The sequence below is a fragment of the Gopherus evgoodei genome, unplaced genomic scaffold, assembly GCF_007399415.2.
Source record: "Gopherus evgoodei ecotype Sinaloan lineage unplaced genomic scaffold, rGopEvg1_v1.p scaffold_34_arrow_ctg1, whole genome shotgun sequence".
Taxonomy (NCBI): domain Eukaryota; kingdom Metazoa; phylum Chordata; order Testudines; family Testudinidae; genus Gopherus; species Gopherus evgoodei.
Genome location: NW_022060016.1, coordinates 6,585,406 through 6,611,175, shown reverse-complemented (window position 1 = coordinate 6,611,175; position 25,770 = coordinate 6,585,406). Strand labels below are relative to the sequence as shown.

The window sequence follows — 25,770 nt, the reverse complement described above, 5'->3', positions numbered from 1 at the left end:
TCAAAGGCTTAACTACCCCGAACTGTGACATTGCAAAAGCACATTTTGGAGAACTAGGAAATCTACTGACTCAGGTTTAATTGGAGGGAGAATTAAACTCCCCCAGTGTATGGAGAAGGGTGGGGAATTAAATGCTAAAATTCAGGAGCAACAGCCTCTAATTCTTCCAGAAAAGGAGACTGTAAGAAACAAGAATTGGGCCACTCAACCTCAGGAGGGAGAGGCTCAAAGATCCAAGGAGCCTGGAGGGAAGACAGCGTGTGGTTGATGGGGAGATGGGGGACAAGACTCTTGTCAAACTCTCACTCCTGGCAAACTCAACCTGAGTTTATGATCTATGACCACTATGTCTTGTGAGCAATTTTATACTCATCTGAGCAGGGGTCAGCAATCTTTCAGAAGTGGTGTGCCGAGTCTTCATTTATTCACTCTAATTTAGGGTTCCACATGCCAGTAATACATTTTAACATTTTTAGAAGGTCTCTTTCTATAAGTCTATAATATATAACTCAACTATTGTTGTATGTGGCCTGGTCCACACTACACAGTTAAATCGATTTAAACAGCGTTAAATCGATTTAACGCTGTACCCGTCCACACTACAAGGCACTTTAAATCAATTTTAAGGGCTCTTAAAATCGATTTCTGTACTCCTCCCCAATGAGAGAAGCATCCCTAAAATTGATATTACTATATCGATTTAGGGTTAGTGTGGACGGAAATCGAAGTTATTGGCCTCCGAGTGGTATCCCACTGTGCACCACTGGCCGCTCTGGACAGCTAACTGAACTCTACTGCACTGGCCAGGTATACAGGAAAAGCCCTGCAAATTTTTGAATTGCATTTCCTGTTTGGCTAGCGTGGGGCTCTCAGTAGCACAGGTGACCACGCAGAGCTCATCAGCACAGGTAACAGTGCAGTCTCCTGAGAATAGAAAAAGAGCTCCAGCATGGACCGCACGGGAGGTACTGGATCTGATCGCTGTATGGGGAGAGGATTCTGTGCTATCAGAACTGCGTTCCAGAAGACGAAATGAAAAAACTTTTGAAAAAATTTCTAATGCCATGAGGCAGAGAGGCCATACCAGGGACTCAGTGCAGTGCAGAGTTAAAGTCAAGGAGCTCAGACAAGCCTACCAGAAAACCAAAGCAGCAAACGGCAGATCCGGATCAGGGCCCAAAACATGCCGCTTCTACGCTGAGCTGCATACAATTTTAGGGGGCTGCGCCACCACAAGCCCCCCCTTGTCCGTGGATTCCAAGGTGGGGGTAATAATCTCACCCATAGATGAGGATTCAGCGGAGGGGGAAGATGAGGAGGAGGAAGAGGAGGACGAGCTTGCTGAAAGCACACAGCACTCCATTCTCCCCAACAGCCAGGAGCTTTTTGTGGCCCAGACGGAATTACCGTCCCTGCCTCTCCAAGCCACTAGCCCAGACAGTGAAGCCATGGAAGGGACCTCTGGTGAGTGTACCTTTGTAAATATAAAACATAGTTTAAAAGCAAGCGTTTTTTAATGATTGATTTGCCATGAGGGCTTGCATGCATTAGCTGGCATTAAAGTTACTGGAAAAGTCTGTTAACATGTCTGGGGATGGAGCGGAAATCCTCCAGGGACATCTCTATGAAGCACTCCTGGAGGTACTCCAAAAGCCTTTGCAGAAGGTTTCTGGGCAAGGCAGCCTTGTTCCGTCCACCATGGTAGGACAGTTTACCACACCGTGCCTGGAGCACGTAATCGGGTATCATTGCATGACAAAGCCTAGCTGCGTATGGTCCCGGTGATTGCTGGCATTCAAGAAGCATCATTTCTTTCTCTCTCTGTTTTATCCTCAGGAGAATGATATCGTTCATGGTAACCTGGTTAAAATTAATGTATTTTATTAAGGGGACAGAGATGCCATTCCTACGGGGCTGCTTGCCTGCTGCTTAAAAAAAATCCTTCCTTGCAGGTAGCCATGCGGGGGGAAGGGAAAAAGCTGCCCATTCCTACAGGAAGGTGGCTAAATGGCGCTGAGCTTGTTAGCATTTTGCCAGGAGGAATCTTCCCAGCTCCTAGCCATGCGGTGTGGGGGGGAGGAGAAGAAGGGGGGGGTGATTAGCAGTGATCTGCCATTATAGCAGCTATGCGGTGTGGGGAGGGGGAACACAATTCACTTAGGGCTACAGTATTTTGTCTGCTGCTCCTTCTAAAAGCAGAAGAAAAAAGGGAGAAGATGTGCTTTTTAGCATTTGGCCAGCAGGAATCTTCCCAGCTACTAGCCACACGGTGGGGGGGGGGGGGGAGAAAGGGAGTGGTGATTAGATGTAGGCCTTATCATGACTGCATGCAAGCTGAATTGTGATCCCCCGACCTGCGTCTGTGTTGATCTGTTACACCACAGCTGCAGGCACTAAATACTAAAAGAATCCAAATGCGACCTTGTAGTGAAATGACATGTGCTAGGTAAGGTGAATAGTGTAGTTCACTGTGAAAGAGTATAACCATTGTTCTGTGAAATGTATCTCTTATAATCCTTCTATCACTATTTTCTCCCACTCATGCAGCTGCAAATTTTTCAAGCCTCCCTACTCCATCCTGAAGGCTAGCTCAGATAAGGCGGAGGAAGAAGAGGACACGAGATGAAATGTTCACAGAAATCATGGCAGTAACCCGCAATGAAAGAGCTCATCTGAGGGAGTGGAAGGACATGGTAGCAAAGTACAGGAAAGATGCCAGTGAACGTGAGGACAGGAGGGACCAACGTGAGGATAGGAGAGATGCTCGAGATGAGATGTGGCGGCAGGAAGATCAGAGGTGGCGGGATGCAATGCTGGAGCTGCTGCGTGATCAAACTGACATCCTCCGACGTCTGGTGGATCTTCAGGAAGAGCTGCGGGGTCACAGAGTGCCACTCCAGCCCATGTTTAACCACCCTCAGTACTCACCATATTCCATATCTTCCACACCCAGACGTGTAAGAACGCGTGGGGGAAGGCTTTCTGCACCAGCCCACTCCACCCCCGTGGACAGTCCAACCAAAAGGCTGTCATTACATTGAAACGTCCTCAATGGCCTTTTTCTTCCCTTCTATCCTCCTCCCAAACCATTCCCGGGATACCTTGTTATTTCTCTTACTCTTTTCATAATTACATGCTTTTTAAACGAAGTGGGAGGGTGGGTTGCTTACAGGGAATGACTTTTAATAAAGAATACAAGCTTTTTAAACGATAGTAACTTTATTTCCACAAGCAAGCAGTAATGGAAGGGGGGGGGAGGTTGCTTGCAGGAGGAGTCAATAAATGGGGGAGGTTCATGAAGGGGAAACAAACACAGCAGTCACACTGTACCCTGGCCCATGATGAAACTCGTTTTCAAGGTTTCTCTGATGCGCACCGCTTCCTGGTGTGCTCTTCTAATCGCCTTAGTGTCTGGCTGTGCGTAATCAGTGGCCAGGTGATTTGCCTCAGCCTCTCACCCTGCCAGAAAGGTCTCCCCTTTACTCTCACAGAGATTGTGGAGCACACAGCAAGCAGCAATAACAAAGGGGACATTGGTTTGGCTGAGGTCTGAGCGAGTAAGTAAAGTTCTCCAGCGGCCTTTTAAACAGCCAAATGCACATTCTACCACCATTTTGCACTTGCTCAGCCTGTAGTTAAACAGCTCCTGACCACTGTCCAGGCTGCCTGTGTATGGCTTCGTGAGCCATGGCATCAAGGGGTAGGCTGGGTCCCCCAGGATAACGACAGGCATTTCAACATCCCCAACTGTTATTTTCTGGTCTGGGAAGTAAGTCCATTGCTGCAGCCGTTTAAACAGAGCAGTGCTTCTGAAGACACGAGCGTCATGAACCCTTCCTGGCCATCCCATGTGGATGTTGGTGAAATGTCCCTTGTGATCCACCAGTGCTTGCAGCACCATTGAAAAGTACCCCTTGCGGTTTATGTACTGGGTGCCCTGGTGCTTCGGTGCCAAGATAGGGATATGAGTTCCATCTATGGCCCCCCCATAGTTAGGGAATCCCATTGCTGCAAAGCCATCCACTATGACCTGCACGTTTCCCAGAGTCACAACCTTTCGTAGCAGCAGCTTAATGATTGCTATGGCTACTTGCAACACAGCAGCCCCCACAGTAGATTTTCCCACTCCAAATTGATTCCCGACTGACCGGTAGCTGTCTGGCGTTGCAAGCTTCCAGAGGGCTATTGCCACTCACTTCTCCATTGTGAGGGCTGCTCTCATCCTGGTATTATGGCGTTTCAGGGCAGGGGAAAGCAAGTCACAAAGGTCAAAGAAAGTGCTCTTACGCATGCGAAAGTTCCGCAGCCACTGCAAATCGTCCCACACCTGCAAAACTATGCGGTCCCACCAGTCTGTGCTTGTTTCCCGGGCCCAAAATCGGCGATCAATGGGTAGAACCTCCCCCATTACCATCAGGAGCTCCAAAGCGTGGGGGCCTGCGGTTAGGGAGAAATCAGTGTCCAGGTCCTCATCACTCTCGTCGCCGCACTGCCGTAGCTGCCTTCTCTCCTGCGTTTGCAGTTCATGGTTCACCACAGACAGCACAAGAATGCGTAAGCTGTTTACAACGTCCACGATCGCACTACCGAGCTGAGCAGGGTCCATGCTTGCTGTGCTATGGCATTTGCTCAGTTCACCCAGTAAAAAAGGCGCAAAATGGCTGTCTGCTGCTTTCAGGAAGGGAGGGGTGAGGCTGTACCCAGAACCACCCACGACAGTGATTTTTGCCCCATCAGGCACTGGGGTAGTAACCCATAATTCCAAGGGTCAAAGAAGACTGCAGGAACTATGGGATAGGTACCCACAGTGCAACGCTCCAGAAATCGATGGTAGCCTAGGACCATGGACGCACACCACCAAATTAATGTGCCCTAGTGTGGACGCATAAAATCGATTTTATATCTGTTTTATAAAACCGGTTTTAGTAATTTCGATTTTATGCTGTAGTGTAGACGTAGCCTGGGAAGTAAAGAAGGTTTTAAAAATGTTTAAGAAGCTTCATTTAAAATTAAATTAAAATGCAGAACCCCCCAAACCAGAGGCCAGGACCCAGGCAGTGAGTGTGCCACTGAAAATCAGCTTGCGCGCCGTCTTCGGCACACCTGCCATAGGTTGACTGCCCCTGCACTATAGAGAAAATGTCATCATCAGAATATTGCTTATTAGCTTGGAACATGCGTTGAGGGGCAAGGAGGTGAACATAAATAAATGGGTTATTAAGGGCAGGTCTACACTACAGTTGGGTTCGATGCTCTGAGATCGATCTACTCGTGGTCGATTTAGCGATACGATTTAGTTAACACCCGCTAAATCAACTGCAGATCGGTCTCCAGTCAACTCCTGAACTTTACCCAGATGAGAAGAGTAAAGTAAGCTAATGTGGGATTTTCTCCCCTCGACGCCCCCCGCCCCCAGTGTAGACCCTGCAGTAACTTGATCTAAGGTACGCTGACTCAGCTACATTATTCAGGTACCTGGAGTTGCGTAGCGTAGGTCGACTGACTGTGGTAGTGTAAACATAGTGTGGCAAATTGCCGGCACTATTATGATGGGTCTCGCGCTTTTCTCTTCTTTGGGGGGGAGTGGGGTTTCAGGGTGCCATTTCTTAGCCCTAATTTGGAATATTAATTGTCCCACTAGTGTCCTAGAGGAGGGGAGCAGAGAGGGAGGGACCTGGCCTGCCCTCTACTCAAGGACCCAGCCCAGGGGCCCTGAGGATAATGGTGAACGACTTGAACTGACGGTTCCTTCCCCCGGGCTACTTTCCTCTCCTGCCCTTCAGCTTGTGGGGGGATTCCTGCCCTCCCTCTGCATAAGTCTGGTGTCCCTTACCTAGAGTCTAGGACTTCTTAGCCCACCGCAGCACTTCTCCAAACTGTCCTCTGCTTCCCTTCAAACTGTTCTCTGCTCCAACAGCAATGCTTTCTGTTCCAACTCCTTCAAACTGTTCTCTGTTCCAACTCCCATGCTATCTGATTGAAGCATGGGTTTTTATCATGTGACTGACTGCAGGTGCTCTAATTGGCTTCAGGTGCTCTAACTGGCGTCAGGTGCTCTAGTTAATCTATAGCAAACTTTCTTCCCCTTACAGAGAATAAGGCTCCCTTCTAACCCTCTCCTCCTGCCCTCTGGCCATGCTGTATCACATATCCCTCCTCGCTCAACACCATGGGGTTGGGCTACTTGGGACGAGAGGCAGTGTTGTCACGATAGGCCACCAGCATTGCCATGTTGGCTTCCAGCTCTATGCTGTACCCAGAAATGGAAGGGCTGCAGGGATAGGAACCATCTAATCACTCTTGCATTCTTCTCCTTGTTTCTGTGCATCCACTGGGGCAGGGTGTGGTCTGTCACGAGGGTAAACCGCCGCCCCGTAGATAGGAGCGGAGAGTCTCCATAGCCCATTTTAACGCCAGACATTCCTTTTCAACGACAGCATACTTTTGTTCCCTGGGGAGGAGTTTCCAGCTGAGGTACAAGATTGGGTGTTCCTCATCTCCTACCATCTGTGAAAGGACAGCTCCTAGCCCTACCTCTGAGGCATCTGTTTGTAGGATGAATTCCTTCTAGAAGTCTGGGGCCAGGAGTACTGGATGGCAGCACAGGGCTGTCCTTAAATCTGCAAATGCTTCTTCTGTCGCATCAGTCCACTTTACTATCTCGAGGCCCCGAGCTTTTATCAGATCCGTCAATGGCCCTGCTCTTGTGGCAAAATGAGGGATGAATCTCTGATAGTATCCTACTATCCCTAGAAATGCTCTGACTTGCTTTTTGCGGACTGGTCAAGGCCAACCTTGTATCGCCTCCACTTTGTTCCACTGAGGTTTCACCAAACCTCTCCCTACTACGTACCCAAAGCATCTGGCCTCAGCTAGTCCTATCACGCACTTCAGAAAGTTAGCAGTGAAGCCAGCCTTCCGCAGGGCATCTAGCACTGCTTCTACTTTTCTGAGGTGCGTTTCCCAGTCAGGCCTATAGATGACTATGTCGTCTAGATAGGTGGCATACGTGGCATGGGGTCGCAGTAACTTATCCATAAGTTGTTGGCATGTTGCAGGGGCCCCATGGAGTCCGAAAGGGAGGACAGTGTATTGAAACAGGTCATCGGCTGTAGAGAAAGCAGTCTTTTCCTTGACATTCTTGGCCAGGAGAATTTGCCAATATCCTTTGGTCAGATCCAGAGTGATTAGGTATGTTGCTTAATTGATCAACTAGCTCGTCAATGCATGGTATCGGATAGGCATCGAATTGGGATACTTCATTCAATTTCCGGAAGTCGTTGCAAAACCTCAGGGTGCCATCAGGCTTGGGGACTAGGATGATACGGCTGGACCACTGATTGTGGGATTCTTCAATAACCCCGAGTTCCAGCATCTTCTTCACTTCCGTCCTAATTTCTTCCCTTTTAGCTTCCAGTATTCGGTACAGTCTTATCGTCACCCTTACTCCGGGACTGGTGACAACTGATAGGGAAAATAAAATCCCCTTCACATACTAGGACTTGTCTGTTATCAAGGGCTTTTTTGTTATCAAGGTTTTACAGGCCAAGCCCTTGGCTGAACCAGTTTGACTTCCCTAAAACTTGTTTACAAAGATACACTGTCTGGAAAAGGGAACTAGTTTTGGGACAAGGGGGGCCCTTGGGGTGTCAGTGCAGCTTTGTGTGATTATAGTATGGCAACAGTTTGCTTGAATAAGGTAACTGCAAGTAAGGGTCACAGAACAGTTAGGCCCACATGACAATCAAAAATACAATGACAGGATGGTAGTGACGGAATGCTGCTGAAGTTACAATAGATAAACCATATAAGGAAAATTATCAATTATGTTTTGTTATGCTTTGCAGAATTAGCAATGTAAGTGCCAAATAAGGATGTGTTGGATGTATTGCTGAGTGACGCTTTGCGGTTTTAATCTTTAAAAGCTTGGTAAATTTGTAAAGGGCAGAGCAGCCGACCCTCTGCGTAGGAAACTGCCTTCTCTCCCTGTGTGCACACTTGTAATCAATAAAGGAGCTTCAGGCTGTCTGATCTAAAATCAATGGTGTGGTTGATTTTTCCACAACACAATATGATGTTGGACCAGGGTCGTATAGCCCAGTTGTGTACAGAACATATCCTGGTTCCGGTGGATCATCTCAATGACCTCTGTTCATTGTTCTGGGGTTAATTCTGGAGATACCTTTACCTGCCCCTGTGGGTCGTCTGTCTGGGTGGAGCTCCTCAAATGACCAGACACGTCTCTCACTCACGCCAGGGCTTCAGTAAGTTGACGTGGTAGATTTGCTCTGGCTTTCAGCGGTCTGGTTGTCTGACCTGATAGTCCACCTCCCCAATGGCTTCCACTATCTCATATGGTCCATGCCAGCTGGCTAGGAGTTTGCTTTCTGCTGCTGGCACTAGCACCATCACCCGTTCCCCTGGCTGAAATCTCTGTACTTTCGCCCGATGGTTGTAATATGTCCACTGGGCCTCTTGTGCTTTTTCCAAATCTTCTCCTACTATAGGAGTTACTCGAGTTATTCGCTCTCTCATCTGTGTCACGTGCTCTATGACATTCTTTCCTGGGTTGGGTTGTTCTTCCCAATCTTCCTTGGCGATATTGAATATCCCGCATGGGTGGCGTCCGTACAGTAGTTCAAAGGGTGAGAAACCAGTGGACGCCTGGGGGACTTCCCATATAGCAAACATTAGATACAGTAGAAGGGTATCCCAGTCTTTTCTGTCCTGTGCTACCACCTTCCGGATCATACTTTTAAGGGTACGATTAAACCGCACGACCAGTCCATCTGTTTGTGGATGGTAGACTGAGGTCTGTATGGCCTGGATGCAGAGTAGGGCACATAAGTCCTTCATTAATTTTGACATGAAAGGGGTTCCTGGGTCTGTCAGGATCTCCTTAGGGATGCCCACTCTGGCAAAAACCTGTAATAGTTCTTTTGCTATTGCCTTGGATGTGGGGTTTCTTAAAGAATGGCTTCTGGATATAGCATTGCGTAATCAAGGATGACTAATACGTTTTGGTGGCCCCGTGCCGATCTTTTCAGTGGGCCCACTATGTCCATGGCTATCCTCTCAAAAAGGACTTCAATAATAGGAAAAGGTACTAATGGGGCCCGCAAGTAAGGTCGGGGGCTATGTGACTGGCATTCAGGGCAGAAGGCACAATAGAGCTGGATTTCTGCATGTATCCCCAGCCAATAAAACCTTCTTAGGACTCTATCCAGTGTCTAGTCTACTCCTAGATGTCCCCCAAATAGATGAGTGTGAGCTAACTCTAGTACTGCCCTTGTGTGTTTCCGTGGGACTAAGAGTTGCTCTACTTCTTCCCCTCGTATTTGCTCTATCCTGTACAAGAGATCGCATTTGAGCACATAATATGGCCTTGGGCCTTTGATTTTTCCTTCCACAGGTCCGCCATTTACTTGTCTCGGGGCTCCCTCACATTCACACATAGCAGATCATTGGCCTGGTCCTGCCCAAAATTCTCATGTGCGGTACTGATTTGACCTAATTCTAGGGGGCCTATTTCCACTGTTCCCCCGGGTTGCTCCTACTTGGGCTGGGAAACGCCTGTTTCCTGGCCTGAATTATCTCCTGGCCTCCTGAACAGGTTCACCTACCCACAAGGGAAGTTTTTTGATTCACCGCTAGAATCCTAGTCCCTAATCTTTCATCTGACCTCCTTTCCCGCACAGACTTTTGGGGTTTCCCAGGGGATGAGAATAACTCTGGAGCAAATTCAGCAAACATTGCAGTGAGGCTATCTGTAGGTGCCTCCGCCTCAGCCTGGGGGTTGCTATCCTCCCCTAGCTCTATTGGGGTAAGCTCTCAAACCCAGGGAAATCCCTCCGATTAAGACACGGTAGGGGAGCTTGGGGACCATTGCTGCAGTCACCCTGGTAGTATTCCCCTGGATCTCTATCTGTACCGGGATTGTAGGGTAGAAATTCACAGTGACATGAACGCACATTACCCCTGTGTTTTTGGCCTGGGTTAGTTGGTCTCGCCCCACCAACTTCCCCAAGACCAGCGTGATAGCACTCCCAGAATCTATTAATGCTATGGTCTTAATACCATTCATTTTTACTGATCTTGTATACCCATGTGAGGTCATTGTGACCCCTACCAAGCCGATTAGGCCACATTGCTCCCAGTAATTCCCCAGATTACACTGCACAGGTTCTTCCCTGTTGGGGCATTGGGCTGTTCTTTTCCCAACCTCCCAGGTCCCTTCTTGGCCTCGGGCCATTCCTCAGTGTCTTTCCTCCCTGTTACAGTTCTTCTGTAGTTCTCGACAGTCCGGGGCCTTGGGTTTGGGGTTGGCTTCCTGGATTGCCGTGTCTCTCCGCCTGGGGTCTGGACCAGTTCACTAGCTGCCAGCTGTCTTTCCATGAGGGAGACCAACTTGACATAGGTGGAGGGGTCATTCTGGCCAACTCAAGCCCAGAGGCCTGGTGGTAGCCCTCTCATATACCGGTCCAGTACCAGGACCTCCATCATCTTTTTCAGAGCTGAGGGCCTGAGGGCACAGCCATTTCCGGGTCAGGTGGATTAGGTCAAACAATTGTGATCGGAGTGTCTTGTCCTCTGTATACTGCCACTCATGGAATCTCTGGGCTTGCAATGCCGTCGTTACTCCGGATCTGGCCAGGATCTCTGCCTTCAGCTGGGGATAATTTGCTGCAGTCTCTGTGGCCATATCATATTAGATCTTCTGGGCCTCCCCACATAGGAATGGGGCGAGGATACCAGACCACTGATCTCAGGGCCAGGCCTCCCGCAGGGCTGCTCTTTCAAAAGCCAGGAGGTATGCCTCCACATCATCCTCCCGTGTCATTATCTGTAGGCAATGGCTGACCCGTATGGTCCGGGTCCCTTCACAGTTGCGGTTTAGTTCCATAAAGACCTTCATCTGGTTCACCAGGTCTTTCAGCAGGGCCCGGTCCTGGGCAGCCTGACTCATCAACAGATGATTAGTCTCCTGCTGCATCCGAGTTGCCTCCTGTTGGGCGGTTGCTTGGACCCAGATAGCCTCCTGCTGGGCCACGGTGGCTTGTATTAGGGCTTTGACTACATCATCCATCTTAAGGACGGGAGGGTTTTGGCTAAGTTCCCAGCGCTCACATCCCACTCCTGACACCACGTGTGGCAAATTGCCGGCACAATTATGACGGGTCTCACGCTTTTCTCTTCTTTGGGGGGGGGTTTCAAGGTGAAATTTCTTGCTCCTAAAGTGGAATATTAATTGCCCCACTAGTGTCCTAAAGGAGGAGAGTGGAAAGGGAGGGATCTGGGCCTGCCCTCTACTCCAGATCCCAGACCAGGAGCCCTGAGGATAGTGGTGATCCACTTCAACTGACGGTTCCTTCCCCTGGGCTACTTTCTCCTATCCTTCCCTTCAGCTCATGGGGGGCTTCCTGCCCTCCCTCTGCACAAGCCAGGAGCCCCTTACGTAGGGTCTAGGACTTCTCAGCCCACAGCAGCACTTCTCCAAACTGTCCTCTGCTTCAACTCCCATACTGTCTGATTGAAGCATGGGCTTATATCATGTGACTACTGCAGGTGCTCTAATTGGCGTCAGGTGCTCTAATTAATCTATAGCAAACTTTATTCCCCTTATAGGGAATAAGGCTCCCTTCTAACCCTCTCTTGCTGCCTTCTGGCCTTGCTGTATCACAATAGTCAAAGCTTGCTACAGTTAAGGGCATTTTATTAGGTGGAGGCTTTGTGGGAGACGTTATGCTGAGTCTGGGATTTATCTGAACAGGCCTAAGGAGACAATCCCAGGTCAGATTTTTACACCCCAATTTTGAGAGACTAACAAGGACCCACAAACAGGTGCAATACGCCACAGGATTCTGAAAGAAGGAAGTTTGGGGCAGGCTTTAGCAATCAGGTGCTATGCAGTATCTCAGCAGTTGCATGCATTCATATATTGGAATTATTAATAAAGAAATGATGTAAATCATGAGTATTAATGCTTGATGTTTAATTATGGACTTCCCAAAGGGCACACATGGGTTGGGGCAGCTATTGACATTATTGCAATCAGAGCAAAGGAGCAGATGTGGTATACACTCTTCCCATTACCATAAGGAAGCGGATAAAATACCTCTCCTAGTTACCATTTTTTCATTTGTCAGTGGAATTTGTGGGATACTTGTCACAAAGAATATTCCATGGTTTTAACCCCAGCTCATTTTTAAGCAATAACATCCCAAAGCCAGCTTCCTTGGCTCAAAGTGCCAGGAGAGTTGTCATTATTATAAATCATATTCATTACCTTAGTGCCTAAGGGCCAACTAAAAGTGGGCCACCATTGTGCTAGGCAAAGTGCAAACAAAGACCAGTAAATGGCCCACACCCTGAAGAATTTACAATCTGAATAGACGAGACAGACACAGAATGGGGGAAGGGGTAGAACCCACTGTTAGAGTAGAGATATTCAGGCCTGCCTGTAAAGCCTATACTTTAAGAACTTAGGTGTATTTCTATCACATAGCTAGTTCCAGGGGTATAAAAACAAAGAATCAAAATCACAGTCTGCCTGTGTATGGGCCTTCTCTCACTAGGATAGCCTGAGGCCTTGTTCTTAGGCTAAGGCCTTTGGCTAAGCAGCAGAGACAGCCATAAGCTGGGACGTGAAGGGTCATATCCTCACATCCCAAACCAGTCACACTGAAATAAGGTCCTATTGGGCTGTTAGGAGGACGATCCTGTCCGGATCTTAAGACGGTTAAAGAAACCTTAATTTGATAGCACCCTGTCTGGCAAGAAATCACTTATCAATGGTTGAGGTTGTGAAATCCTCATTTCTGTACTGCTTTATCTTTATGGTCCCACTTTTACTTTGTTATTCAGACTGGTTCTCTAATCGTTTCTCTCTCCTGTATAATTAATATTGCTAGGTGTAAGTTAATTAGAGTAGTGATTTATAACTGGTTAGAGCAGGAGTAGGCGACCTATGGCGGTACACGAGCTGATTTTCAGTGGCACTCACACTGCCCAGGTCTTGGCCACCGGTCAGGGGGGCTCTGCATTTTAATTTAATTTTAAATGAAGCTTCTTAAACATTTTAAAAACCTTATTGACTTTACATGCAATAGTTTAATTAGGTATTATAGACTTATAGAAAGAGACCTTCTAAAAATGTTAAAATGTATTACATGCACGTGAAACCTTAAATTAGAGTGAATAAATGAAGACTCGGCATACCACTTCTGAAAGGAGGCCAATACCTGGGTTAGAGAATTATGTCAGAATATGTTAAAATGGGTTAGTTAAACTTCAGCACAATGATTGGTTAAAGTACAGCTGAGAATATTACTCTATAAATGGGGTCAAACAGGAGGGGGAAAGGAAATTGGAATCATAGAATATCAGGGTTGGAAGGGATCTCGGGAGGCCATCTAGTCCCACCTGCTTAAAGCAGGACCAGTCCCCAACGAAGGGCTTGGCTATACTGGTGCTTTACAGCGCTGCAACTTTCTCGCTCATGGGTGTGAAAAAACACCCCCCTGAGCGCAGCAAGTTACAGTGCTTTAAAGTGCCAGTGTAAACAGTGCCCCAGCGCTGGGAGCGCGGCTTCCAGTGCTGGGAGCGTGGCTTCCAGCACTGTAAGCTAATCCCCACGGGGAGGTGGATGTAGCCTGATTTGGGGTATGTTAGTAGTGTGGATGCAATTTATCCACTTAATTTACTTTTATTTGATTAATTAGTTTTAATGGATTAATAATATTAATAATAATTACTGGACATTAATTAGTATGAGTTTGGCTCACCAATATGTTTGATCAGAAGATAAAGTTCATCCTGAATCAGGCTTTACAGAGTTTATAAAAGGAACTTCGGGGTATATGACAGGAGCTTACACTGAGACAGATATACTCATAAAGATCTTTTTATTAAAATCAATGAAATAATAAGCAAATGTTAAAACAGTTCAAGATTACAAAGTTACAAAATATCACAGTTCTATAAGAGAGAGATTTATGATAATACACTTACTCGCTGTGGTGCAGTGGCACCTTGGGCATTTTTCACACCTCTGGCAGCGGAAGTTACTTCAAAATTGTCTGTGTTCTGATTTAACTCTATATATGCTAAATGCTTTAACTAAAATGAAATATAAGGGAGATTGAATCTCTTTTCACTTACAGTTTTGAAAAGAAATACTACTACTGTCATAAACAGATAGTAGGGGTTAATAGAAGAGAAGTACTTCATATCTCTTTTGCCTGTAAAGGGTTAACAAGATCAGTGAACCTAGCTGTCACCTGACCAGAAGACAAATCAGGGGACAGAACACTTTCAAATCTTGAGGGAGGGAAGTTTTTGTGTGGGGGTTCAGAGGGACCAGACGTGCAACCAGGTTCCTCTCCAATCTCTCTGATACTATTCTGAACTTATAAGAGCCTGTAAGTATTAGGTAGATAAGGCGAGTTAGGCTTATGTTTGTTTTCTTTATTTGCAAATGTGTATTTGGCTGGGAGGAGTTCAAATGTGTATTTGGCTAGAAGGAGTTCAAATTTGTATTTTGCTAAAAGGATTTTAATTTGCACTTGTATACTTAGGCTGGGAGGGTATTCCCAGTGTCTATAGCTAAAAGACGTTGTACCTATTCCATTTTAAATTTAAAAGATAATTTTTACTGTTTTTCCCTCTTTAATTAAAAGCTTTTCTTGTTTAAGAATCTGATTGTTTTTTTTTTTTTCTGGTGTGAGACCCCAGGGGACGGGATCTGGATTCACCAGGGAATTGGTGGGGAGAAAGGAGGGAAGGGAGAGAGAAAGGTTAATTTCTCTCTGTGTTAGGATTACTTTCTCTCTCAAGGAGAGCCTGGGAGGGGGAGAGAGAAGGAGGGGGGAAGGTGAATTTTCCTCTCTGTTTTAAGATTCAAGGAGTTTGAATCACAGTGATCTTCCAGGGTAACCCAGGGAGGGGAAACCTGGGAGAGGCAACAGTGAGGGAAAGGGTTTACTTTCCTTGTGTTAAGATCCAGAGGGACTGGGTCTTGGGGGTCCTCGGGCAAGGTTTTGGGAGGACCGGAGTGTACCAGGCACTGGAATTCCTGGTTGGTGGCAGCGCTACAGGTTCTAAGCTGGTAATTGAGCTTAGAGGAATTCATGCTGGTACCACATCTTTTGGACGCTGAAGTTCAGAGTGGGGAATTATACCAGGACAACTACGGACTATTAATAATTAATAGCCATCGTAAATGGATGACATCGATACGTAGATGAGGGATCGTGGAAGATGGAGGCAATGAAGGTGTAGACAGGAGCAGATAGATGTGCAGGATTGCCTGATTAATGGTAAACTGTCTCACCTTTTAGAGCATTAGTCGGAAATTCTTCCTCCTATGCCCAAATTTCATCTTCCCCCACGGAAAAGTTAGGGTACACCTGCCTCATAGGCTAACATTTATGTGCATATGAATGACAGGTATGTACATGTTTGTGGTGTACTTGTTAGATTTGTGGGCAAAAATCCCCTTTTCCCACCCTTTACTGTTCTTGGTTCAGTTAAAGGTCTCCAGACATCTGCGTAGGTATTTTGTCTATTATTTCTGAGTAAGGGTCCCAAAATGTGCTGAAGTTGCCTTAGCGTCATACAGGATGTTTGACCTGTAGGTTTCTTTGCATTTCAGCCAAACTTATTCTTAATATAAAACTATAAGCCTATTACATCAAATACTTAAATTCATAAGAAAGATATTTATACAGACCAACAGATTAATCCTCAGGGCTACATGGAGTACCTGCTGGCGCCGCGACTACACTCGCATTTCAAGGCGCTGCCGTGGGAGCGCTCCCGTGACAGCGCTGTTCAGCTGCAAGTGTAGCCATACCCTGTACCATCCCAGCCAGGGCGTTGTCAAGCCTGACCTTAAAAACCTCTAAGGACAGTCCACTACCTCCCGAGGGAACTCATTCCAGTGCTTCACCACTCTCCTAGTGAAATAGTGTTTCCTAATATCCAACATAAACCTAAACCTTCCTCACAGCAACTTGAAACCATTACTCTTTGTCTGTCATTTGCTACCACTGAGAAAAGTCTAGATCCATCCTCTTTGGAACCCCCCTTCAGGTACTTGAAAGCAGCTATCAAATCCCCCTTAATTCTTCTCTTCTGCAGACTAAATAATCCCAGTTCCCTCAGCCTCTCCTCAAAAGTCACCTAGTTCCAGTCTCCTAGTCATTTTTGTTGCCCTCCGCTGGATGCTTTCCATTTTTTCCACATACTTCTTATAGTGTGGGCCCAAAACTGGACACAGAAGTCCAGATGAGGCCCCACGAATGTCGAATCTTTGTTGGGGGGGAATGAGAACAAGGATACAGGCAAGGCTCTGCGGCATCAGAGCTGGAAATGGAACACTGGGGAACAGACTGTATCGGCGTATAGAGATAAACCCAACTGGTGTGAAGGCCTTTGGAATATGTAATCTTATAGGTGTAAAAATTGTACAGGCTACATTACCACCCTGTGACATCATCAACAAAGCGCCCATTTGTGCCTGAGTAGTGGCCCTGCTATGGGAGAGAGGATACAGCAAGGACTCAGCATCGGTAGCCAGGGTCTGGGATCCTCCACAGCTCTAGATCCCCAAACCTCTCCTCTCCCCAGTGACCCATGCAGACAACTTCCTGGGTGCCTTCCTCCACACTCCCGTCCCCTTCTTCCCATTACTCTCAGCCATCACAACCTCCCGGCACCTTGGAAACTTCTTGTATTTTCTCCTCATCTCTCATTACCTCCTACCTCCCTGCTGCTTCTTAGCTCTAACCCTGTACACACCCTGCCCATGTCCTGGCACCCCAGAATTATCTACTCCTCCCTCTTCTCCACCCCTCCCATGGCTCTCTTATCCCTTCACTCGTGGGGTCCTGAATGGCAACATTACACGGTCTCCTAAAAGAGCTCATCTGACTGTCACACAAACCATGCATGAGTCATACACCTAATTACTCAATTTAGAATTCTACAGGCAGCCTATTTTCCTCTTAAAATGAGGAAAAGGCATGAAAGCTACAGTTATTAATATAGTTACTAATATAGCCAATAAGGATACATTAAATGCAATTTTAAAATGACTGATGGTACCAAAAAGGCACATATCCAAAAATGACACTAGGCAAAAAAAGGGGGACAAGGAAACCTGTGAAACTTCTATGACAAATAAAGGAATAAAGTTATTACTACTCAGGTTCTTAAGAGATCACACAGCTTCTAATACCACAGGGGACAGGACTCCTTACCCAGCAAGACCACCATCTCATAGTTCTCCTGCATGACGTCCCTGTAGAGGGCTCTCTGAGTGGGGTCTAGCAGAGCCCCCTCTCCCCTGGTGAAATACACAGCCACCTCCTCGAAGATCACCGGCCCCTGAAAGAGAAAGAGTCCAACACTCAGGACCTGCTGCCACACTCACAGTCCCACTATTCATAGAACAGCAGCACGGGTAAATGGAAGTTCTGGGAGGCACATGTTAACAGAGATCCACCCCACCTTGCTTAGAGCAGCCAGGAGGCATCAGAGGGTAGAAAGAGAGAACCTTTGCGTCTCCCAGCTGAAAGACGGAGGCAGGGTCATCACATTTATCACATACCTACTAGCCCAGGCTAGATCTAGGAGATGGGGCTGTCTCTGGACCCTGATGTAGGAATCCCAACACTCTCCAAATTAAATATATGAAAGAAAGGGGAAGTCAATAGCAAAGAATAGAAGTTAGAAATTTAGAACTGTGGAAAGTTGGTAAGAGAATCTATCAGAAATCAACGATCAACCAATGAAAATAAGAAGGAAGTTTTTAAAAAATATATTAAGTACAAAATTAATCCCTAACAATGGTAGTGGTAAATTACTAGATGGAAATGGTAGAATTATCAAAAATAATGCAGAAGAGGTAAAAGTGTTCAATAAATATTTCACTCCTGGATTTGGAGAAAAACAGATGATGTACAGGGGGGAAGGATAGCTCAGTGGTTTGAGCATTGGCCTGCTAAACCCAGGGTTTAGTTCAGTCCGTGAGGAGGCCACTTAGGGATCTGGGGCAAAATCAGTACTTGGTCCTGCTAGTGAAGGCAGGGGACTGGACTCCATGACCTTTCACAGTCCCTTCCAGTTCTAGGAGATAAATTAAATTAATGCAGATATCCTAAGTCATATAAGATATAAGATATAAGATTAAGTCTTTCCATCCCAATAATAACTCACAAGGATGTTAAACAGCAGGTATTACAGATAGACAGGTTTAAATAAGCAGGTCCAGATAATTTGTATCCAAGAGTTTTGAAAGACCTGGTGGAGGAGTGTGGAGGACTGTTAATATTCATTTTAATTAGGACTTGGAACACTGGGGAAATTTCAAAAGACTGGAATAAAGCTAATGCTGTGCCAATACTTAAAAAGTGTAAAAGAGATGACCCAGCTAATTACAAGAATGAGAGTCTGACATCAGTACTGGCCAAGATAATGGAGCAGCAAATATGGATTTAATTAATAAAGAATTAAAGGAGGGTAATGTAATTAGTACCAATTAACAAAGGTTCAGAGACAACAGATCCAATCAAACTAACTGGATATCCTTATTGGATGAGATCAAAAGTTGGGTTGCAGCTAATAGTATTGATGTAATATACCAAGACTTCTGTAAGGCATATGACTTAGATTGGCACAACATTTTGACTAGAAAACTAGAAAGATACAAAATAAACACAGCATACATTACATAGATTAAAAACTGTCATTGTAAATGGGGAACCATGGTTGAGCAGATTTCTTTCTAGCGGGTTCCCACAAGGATTGGTTCTTGACTCTGTGCTATTTAACATTCTTATCAATGACCTGGAAGAGAATATAAAATCGTCACTGATAAAGTTTGCAGTTGCCACAAAGATTGGGGGTGGTGTTAACTAATGAAGTGTCAGTAGATTCAGGCTCCAGCATTGGGAGTCTGGGAAATTGACCCAGCCCTGGTTGGAGGGTTATTTCCTGTTCCACAAAGAGAGGAAGTTCCATTCCCAATTCCTGCGCCTTGAAATTAGGCCCTGACACTACACCCCACATTCAGCATAGTGGTATGATTAAAAAATGATTAGGACATAATTATGATGGATTTAGTGCAAGACACATCAAGTTCAGTGTCATGTGAAAAGTTATGAGTTGCTGAATATGATTGTCCTATTTATGTGCATGTATCATGTTCATATTTGAAGTTATGGATATTGAATATGTATCGGTCTTTCAAATGTGCTTACTCTGGGTAACCCCCACAACGAGCCTTTCAGGTACAGCAAAGAAGCCAGACACTGTTAATGGCTCATCAAGAAAGACAATGGACCGTGGAAGAGTTTAGCCTTCCTGTGAATGTTTCAGCCAGCCTAGGAGTCATGGCTACTATGACTCAGTAGGCCATTCTAGAACATGTGACCATAGCACATGACACTAAACTCCATTTTGGTATCTTTGTATTTTTCCACAAACTGGACTGGGAACTGAGTTTGGAACAAAGGGGTCCTGCCATATGGAAAAGCTACATAAGGTGGGGTGTTACATCATCTCTTGGCCTCATTCCGCACACAAGAAAACTCCTGGAAACACCTCAGGAACAAAGACTGAACTAGGGGAAAGTGTAGGTCCCAGGCTAAAGGGATTTCTAGCCTGCGTATGGAAACTTGGTGGACTGCTTGTACCATCAGTCAGGGTGAGAAAGTGCTAATTCAAATTCTATCCAGATAGTATGTTAGGCTTAGTCTGAGGTTTTGGTTATTTGCTAAGTAATCTGTTTTGATAGGTTTGCTATCACTTATCGCTGGGAAATTAGCTGTCGTCGTCTATCTGTGGCTTAGGTAAAGCACTCAGGTAGCTTAGTTGGATGCATGGCACCACCTACTGTCGTGTTGGGTGATAACAGGGCCTGGAGAGGCTGGCTGAATCTCCAGCAAAGCAGTGTGAGAAGGGCCAGCCCAGCTTGAGGGTTAGAGGGCACAGCGGTTCCCACAAGCCCCCCAGACTGCACCCTGGGGTGACAACCCATCACACCCTAGAGTACACAAGTCTCAGCAGGTTTGTCACATCCTCTCCCCTCCCATTCCACACCCTAGATAGTTCCTGCCTCTCACTATCTCTAGCAGAACCCACCCTCCTATACATTTACTTCTCCTCTCCCTCCAAGCAGACAGAACCCATCACCAGCTCCCTGAGAATCTCTTACCTGAGCCAGCTCCATTGCAGCCATTTCCTTCCCCCTGGGAGGATGGGATGATTTGAGGCAAAATGTGGACAATCTGTAGCCTGCCAGGGCGAGAAGGACAATGTGAGAGAATTCAGACAGGGTTTCTGTCCTTTCCACATGTCGAATCCCCCCAGCAATTTTCCCTGGTAGTGGACATTCTAGATTCTGCCACACTGTGAAGCACAGAGTGACCTTATTCCAGTACAGGCGTAGCCCCCTGTCATCAGGGTGTAACCCTCTGAGACATAGTGAAACCCTCTCAGTAGCAGAGTCTCTCTGTACACTTACAAAGTTTGTGGACGATACCAAGCTGGACGGAGTTGCAAGTGCTTTGGAGAATAGAATTAAAAAGTCAAAATCATCTGGACAAACTGGAGAAATGGTCTGAAGTATATAGGATGAAATTCACTAAGGAGAAATCCAAAGTACTGCACTTAGGAAGGAACAATCAGTTGCACACATACAAGACAGGAAATGACTGCCTTAGGAAGCAGTATTGCGGAAACAAATCTGGGAGTCACAGCAGATCACAAGCTAAATATGAGTCAACAGTGTTACACTGTTGCAAAAAAAGCAAGTATAATTCCGAGATGTATTAGCAGGAGTATTGTAAGCAAGACACGAGAAGTAATTCTTCCGCTCTACTCCACACTGATTAGGTCTCAACTGGAGTAGTGTGTCCAGTTCTGGGCCCCACATTTCAGGAAAGATGTGGAAAAACTGGAGAAAGTCCAGAGAAGAGCAACAAAAATGATTAAAGGTCTAGAGAACATGACCTATGAGGGAAGACTGAAAAAACTGTGTTTGTTTAGTCTGGAGAAGATATGATCAGCTTTCAAGTACATAAAAGTTTATTTCAAGAAGGAAGGAGAAACATTGTTCTTCTTAATCTCTGAGGACAGGACAAGAAGCAATGGGCTTAAATTGAAGCAAGGAAGGTTTAGGTTGGACATTAGGAAAAGCTCCCAACTGTCAGGGTGGTTAAGCACTGGAATAAATTGCCTAGGGAGGTTGTGGAATCTCCATCTTTGGGGATTTTTAAGACCAGGCTGGACAAACCGCTCTCAGGGATGGTCTAGATAAGGGGTCGTCAACGTGTGGCTCTTTAGAATTTAATATGCAGCTCCTTGTATAGGTACCAACTCCGGGGTTGGAGCTACAGGCACCAACTTTCCAATGTGCTGGGTGTGCTCACTACTCAGCTACAGGCCCTGCCCCTACTCCACCCCTTCCTACTCCCTTCTCTGAGCCAGCAGTGCCCTTGCTCCATTTCCCCGCCCCCCCACGAGTGTCTTGCATAGCATGAACAGCTGATCGGGAGGTGTGAGGAGGGAGGCAGAGGTGCTGATTACTGTGGCTTCCCATGGGTGGGAGCTGATGGGGGGCTGCTGACGTATTACTGTGATTCTTTGGCAATGTACATTGGTAAATCCTGACTCCTTCTCAGGCTCAGGTTGGTCACTGTTGGTCTAGATAATACTTCGTCCTGCCTTGAGTGCAAGGGACTGGACTAGCTCCCTCTCGGGGTCCCTTCCACTTCTGTGATTCTATGAACCAAAGGCCAGAGAAGAGCAGAATCAAAGGAGTCACTCTGGTGATTCTCTCTGTCACTGTCCCCAAGGCAGCTCTCTCAGATTAACTAAGTTATTTGATGCTCCAGCCTTTATACAGTCTCTCCTGGAGTGTCCCTGTCATCAGCTGGGCCTAGTTTTAGCTTTTGGGAAGAGTAACCCCAGGGGCTCTGAGACTGGGCCTTCTTGCCTCAGCACATCTTGTTTCTTTCTGTGGTTCCCCAGTGAGTCCAAATGAGTAGATACTCCTCATACAGACTGTGAATATAAGGATGTGTTTAGTGCTTGGACTTTATTGAATGCTTATGAGTTGCTGCCTGGGTTAGCATCTGACTAGTTGCATTGTGAGCCTCTGTGGCTCTGTAAATCACTAGATAGGAGAGAGACATTACCTATGCGAAGTGCTGATTGGCAACAGAATGCATTACACCCTGCCTGGCAGGAAAGGTACATCAACACCAGATGAACTATTATGGGATGTTAAAGAAGACACAAGACTGTTGCTGTGCTCTTGACCTCCCATTAGCTGAGTTTCCAGCTCAGAGCACATGGTAGGAAGGGGATGAAAAACCCCATGCAGAAGGAACTGATTATCTGTATGCTGCTTGGACTCTGGGGGGCAAAGCTTCTAGGCATAATCAAGAGATCCCGAGCTGATTAGTCTGGGTTAGTCCTAAAGAATATGTAGAGCTTGCTTATTATAGAAGCTTCCATTACCTTTTGAAATTTAAGACTTTAACTTGTCTGCATCTGCTTTAGCTTTGTAAACAACCCTCATTTCCTTTTAAATAAATCTTAATACAGGTTATTACAGGACTGGCTACAAGTTTTATCTTTGTAAGATTCAATTGACCTAAGGAAGTGACTGGTCCTTTGGGACTGGCAGTAACCTGAACATTGCTGTGATTCGTGGCCGTGGCTCTCAACCAGGAGTCGGGGGCCCGCTTGGGGCCACTAGCAGCTTTCAGGAGGGCCGCCAAACAAGGCCAGCATTAGACTCACTGAGGCCCAGGCCAGAAAGCTGAAGTCCCAGCACGTGGTGCTGAACTCCTGGGCTCTGAGCCCCACCACCAGAGGCTGAAGCCAAAGTCTAAGGAATGTAGCTTTGTATGGGCCCCTGTGGAATGGGGCTCCAGGCAACTGCCCTGGTTGCAACCCCCTAACACCAGCCCTGGCTTTTGTATGCAGAATACCAGTTGTGATCTATGTGGGCCATGGAGTTTTTATAGCACGTTGGGGGTGTAGGGGACCATCTGTCACAAAGGTTGGCTCTCCTGTGTGGTGAGATACATGGGAGGAACCAACGGAACTGTCTGTGTTTCCATGTTAATGCTGTTACAGTGCCTGAAGCGTTTACACTGGATTCTTGGGTGGTGAAATCTCCATACAGATCTCACAACCAATTTGGGGTTTGTGCCCTGCTTCTTACCAGTCTGCCTGAGGCTGGTGTTCATGCTCTCAGGTCACTGGAGACAGCGTTACAAAGACTTACGGGCACAATGTCACCAGCAGCAATTTGCAGCACTGCAGAGCAGGCTTTACAGGAACACAGCGTGGGCCAAATGGTCTGTGGACTCAGTCAAGCCCCAGTTCTCCTCCAGTGCACATCCGCATCCTGGCAACCTTCAAGGAGGGTCAAGGCTGCCACTCCTTCAGTGATGATGGATCTCCAGCATAGCATCACCTCCACTCCATGACCTGCCTTGTCTCCTGAGACAGAGGTGAGTGACAGAGGGTGCACAATGGCTCCTGGGGGGGTAGGGAGAGGGATAACAAAACACACCTTCTGGGGTCACTCCTCAGGAAGTGAAGGTGACAGGCATTGTGGTGGCAGTAAAAGGGGAGGGGAGGGAGTGGGAGCAGCACCCTCAAAGGCAATGCTGCCACTGGGTCACCCCATCACATCAGGTATGGGGCTGATGTAGAGCTGATAAATGAAACTGTTTTTAATTGTTCACTTTATTAATGTAACTTCTGTTCACCATTCACTAACTGGTCTATACTGTAACTTTTGTTCACTGTTTGCCATATTGTAATTCAAACCCCAGTTAGCCGTCACAAGCTACGAACCCAAGCTGCAAAATTAAGCCATCAACTTAAGCTATCTTCAGGACTGGTAACTATGCAGAAACTGCAGAACTGTAGTCCAGTCCCTTGCACCCTGATGGATGTGTGTATGTGTATAGGTATTAGGTATAATGTTTGTGTATAAGGATTAAGATATTAGTTATTGGTCATAAATCAGATTATTATCATAATAAATGTGGCATCTTTGTCTTGCCCCCTGAAAAGATCCTGTGTAGTTTTGTCTGTACAACACTGACAGGGGGTATGTCCCAGGTGCCTGTGAACGGCAATATAAACCCCACGCTGGCACAGAAGGGGTTATAATAATAATAATTTGAGATATACCCATCTCAAAGAGCTGGAAGGGACCTCGAAAGGTCATCAAGTCCTGCCCCCTGCCTTCACTAGCAGGACCAAGTACTGATTGTGCCCCAAATCCCTAAGGGGCCCCCTCAAGCATTGAACTCATGACCCTGGGTTTAGCAGGCTAATACTCAAACCACTGAGCTATCCCTGCTGTTTTAGTCTGGACTGGCCCAGCCCCTCCACACCTGCAAATCATACCAGGACTGGAGCAGGAGTTAACAGAAGAGACCCACTCTACTTACAAAACTATCCCTCTTCCATGCATATTATCTGCGCACACAGCTCAGCTTTAAGATGCTAAACAAATCTATGAGTCAACTAGAAACAGTCATGCTCTCATCGCAAATATTAATACAATATTTTCTGATACTGGAAAGGAGCCCAGACATCTACACTGCATTAAACATCCCCTTCACCTGAGCCCCGTGAGCTTGAGTCAGCTGGCATGGGCCTGCTGGGGGTTTTTAATGGCAGGGTAGAGATACCCTTGCTGTCCGTTCAGCACCATTTAACTTGGTCAGTGTCTGTGCAGGAACCCTGCACAACAGGGGGCCTGACCTCAGTCGGGGTCTCTGCAACTCCTGTCATTACAGGATCCCCGATTTTGTTTAGGGCCCCTGCAGCATCTGGCAAAATGTGGGGGCAGGATCTCTGTCAGGGTCTCTGCAGTGCCCAGCACAATGGAGGCACAAATCTGTACCACCGTTGGGAGTTGCCTGGCAAAAGGGGGGCTGTGGACTCATAGACTCTAGACCCATAGACTCTAGGACTGGAAGGGACCTCGAGGTCATCGAGTCCAGTCCCCTGCCCTCATCTCGGACCAGGTCTGTGTTTTACCTGGCACAATGGGGGGCCTGATGACAGATGGGGTCTCTGCAGTGCCCAGCACAACACGGGCATACATCTCACTTGGGGTCTCCACGGCACCTGTCACAACAGTGGGGTCCGACCTCTGTTGGGGTCTCTGCAGCACCTGGCAGAACAGGGCCCAAATCTCACTTGAGGTCTCTGCAGTTCCAGGAACAACAAGGTCCCTGCTCTCTGTAGGGGTCTGTGCAATTCCTGGCACAACCAGTGCCCCACACTTGGTCAGGGTTTGTGCAGTGCCCGGCACACTGGGGGACCTGATCTCAGGCAAGGCCTGAGCCATACTCTGTATGATATGAGCCCTGATCTCAGTCAGACACCTGGGGAGAAAAGTGGGAAGATTTTCAAGAATTTGATATCAGTATTTCAGAACTGAGGAGAAAATGGGGCACAAACTAAATACTTGCCAATGTAAGAAAGAAGCACCAACATATGGGGAGATTTTGTGTCACCATTCAACAGTTCAAGAGAAAGGAGGAGAATTTGAGGGGATTATACAGAGATATTCAATCAACAACAGAATGAGATGGATTCTTCTTGCCTCACATTCACAGGGGCAGGAGGGAGCCCTGGGTGATGTCTTTTTACAGAGGAAAGGAGTGAGGCCGGAGCCAGAAGGTCACTGGTTGTGGGGAGGGGCTGACAGTGGGGTCTGGGAAT

The 25,770-nt window shown here is 46.7% G+C and overlaps 1 protein-coding gene across 1 annotated transcript in view; it reads right to left on the bottom strand.

The window, feature by feature from the left end:
• Nucleotides 1-23,251, bottom strand: part of LOC115641318 (zinc finger protein 239-like) — a 29,723-nt gene extending 6,472 nt beyond the window's left edge. Inside the window, exons 1-2 of the mRNA XM_030544366.1 lie at nt 23,240-23,251; nt 20,219-20,298 (exon numbers count right to left, since the gene is read on the bottom strand). The gene's annotated coding sequence lies outside the window, so the exon portion shown is untranslated. The remainder of the gene's footprint in view (nt 1-20,218; nt 20,299-23,239) is intronic.
• Between the last annotated feature and the right edge of the window lie 2,519 nt (nt 23,252-25,770).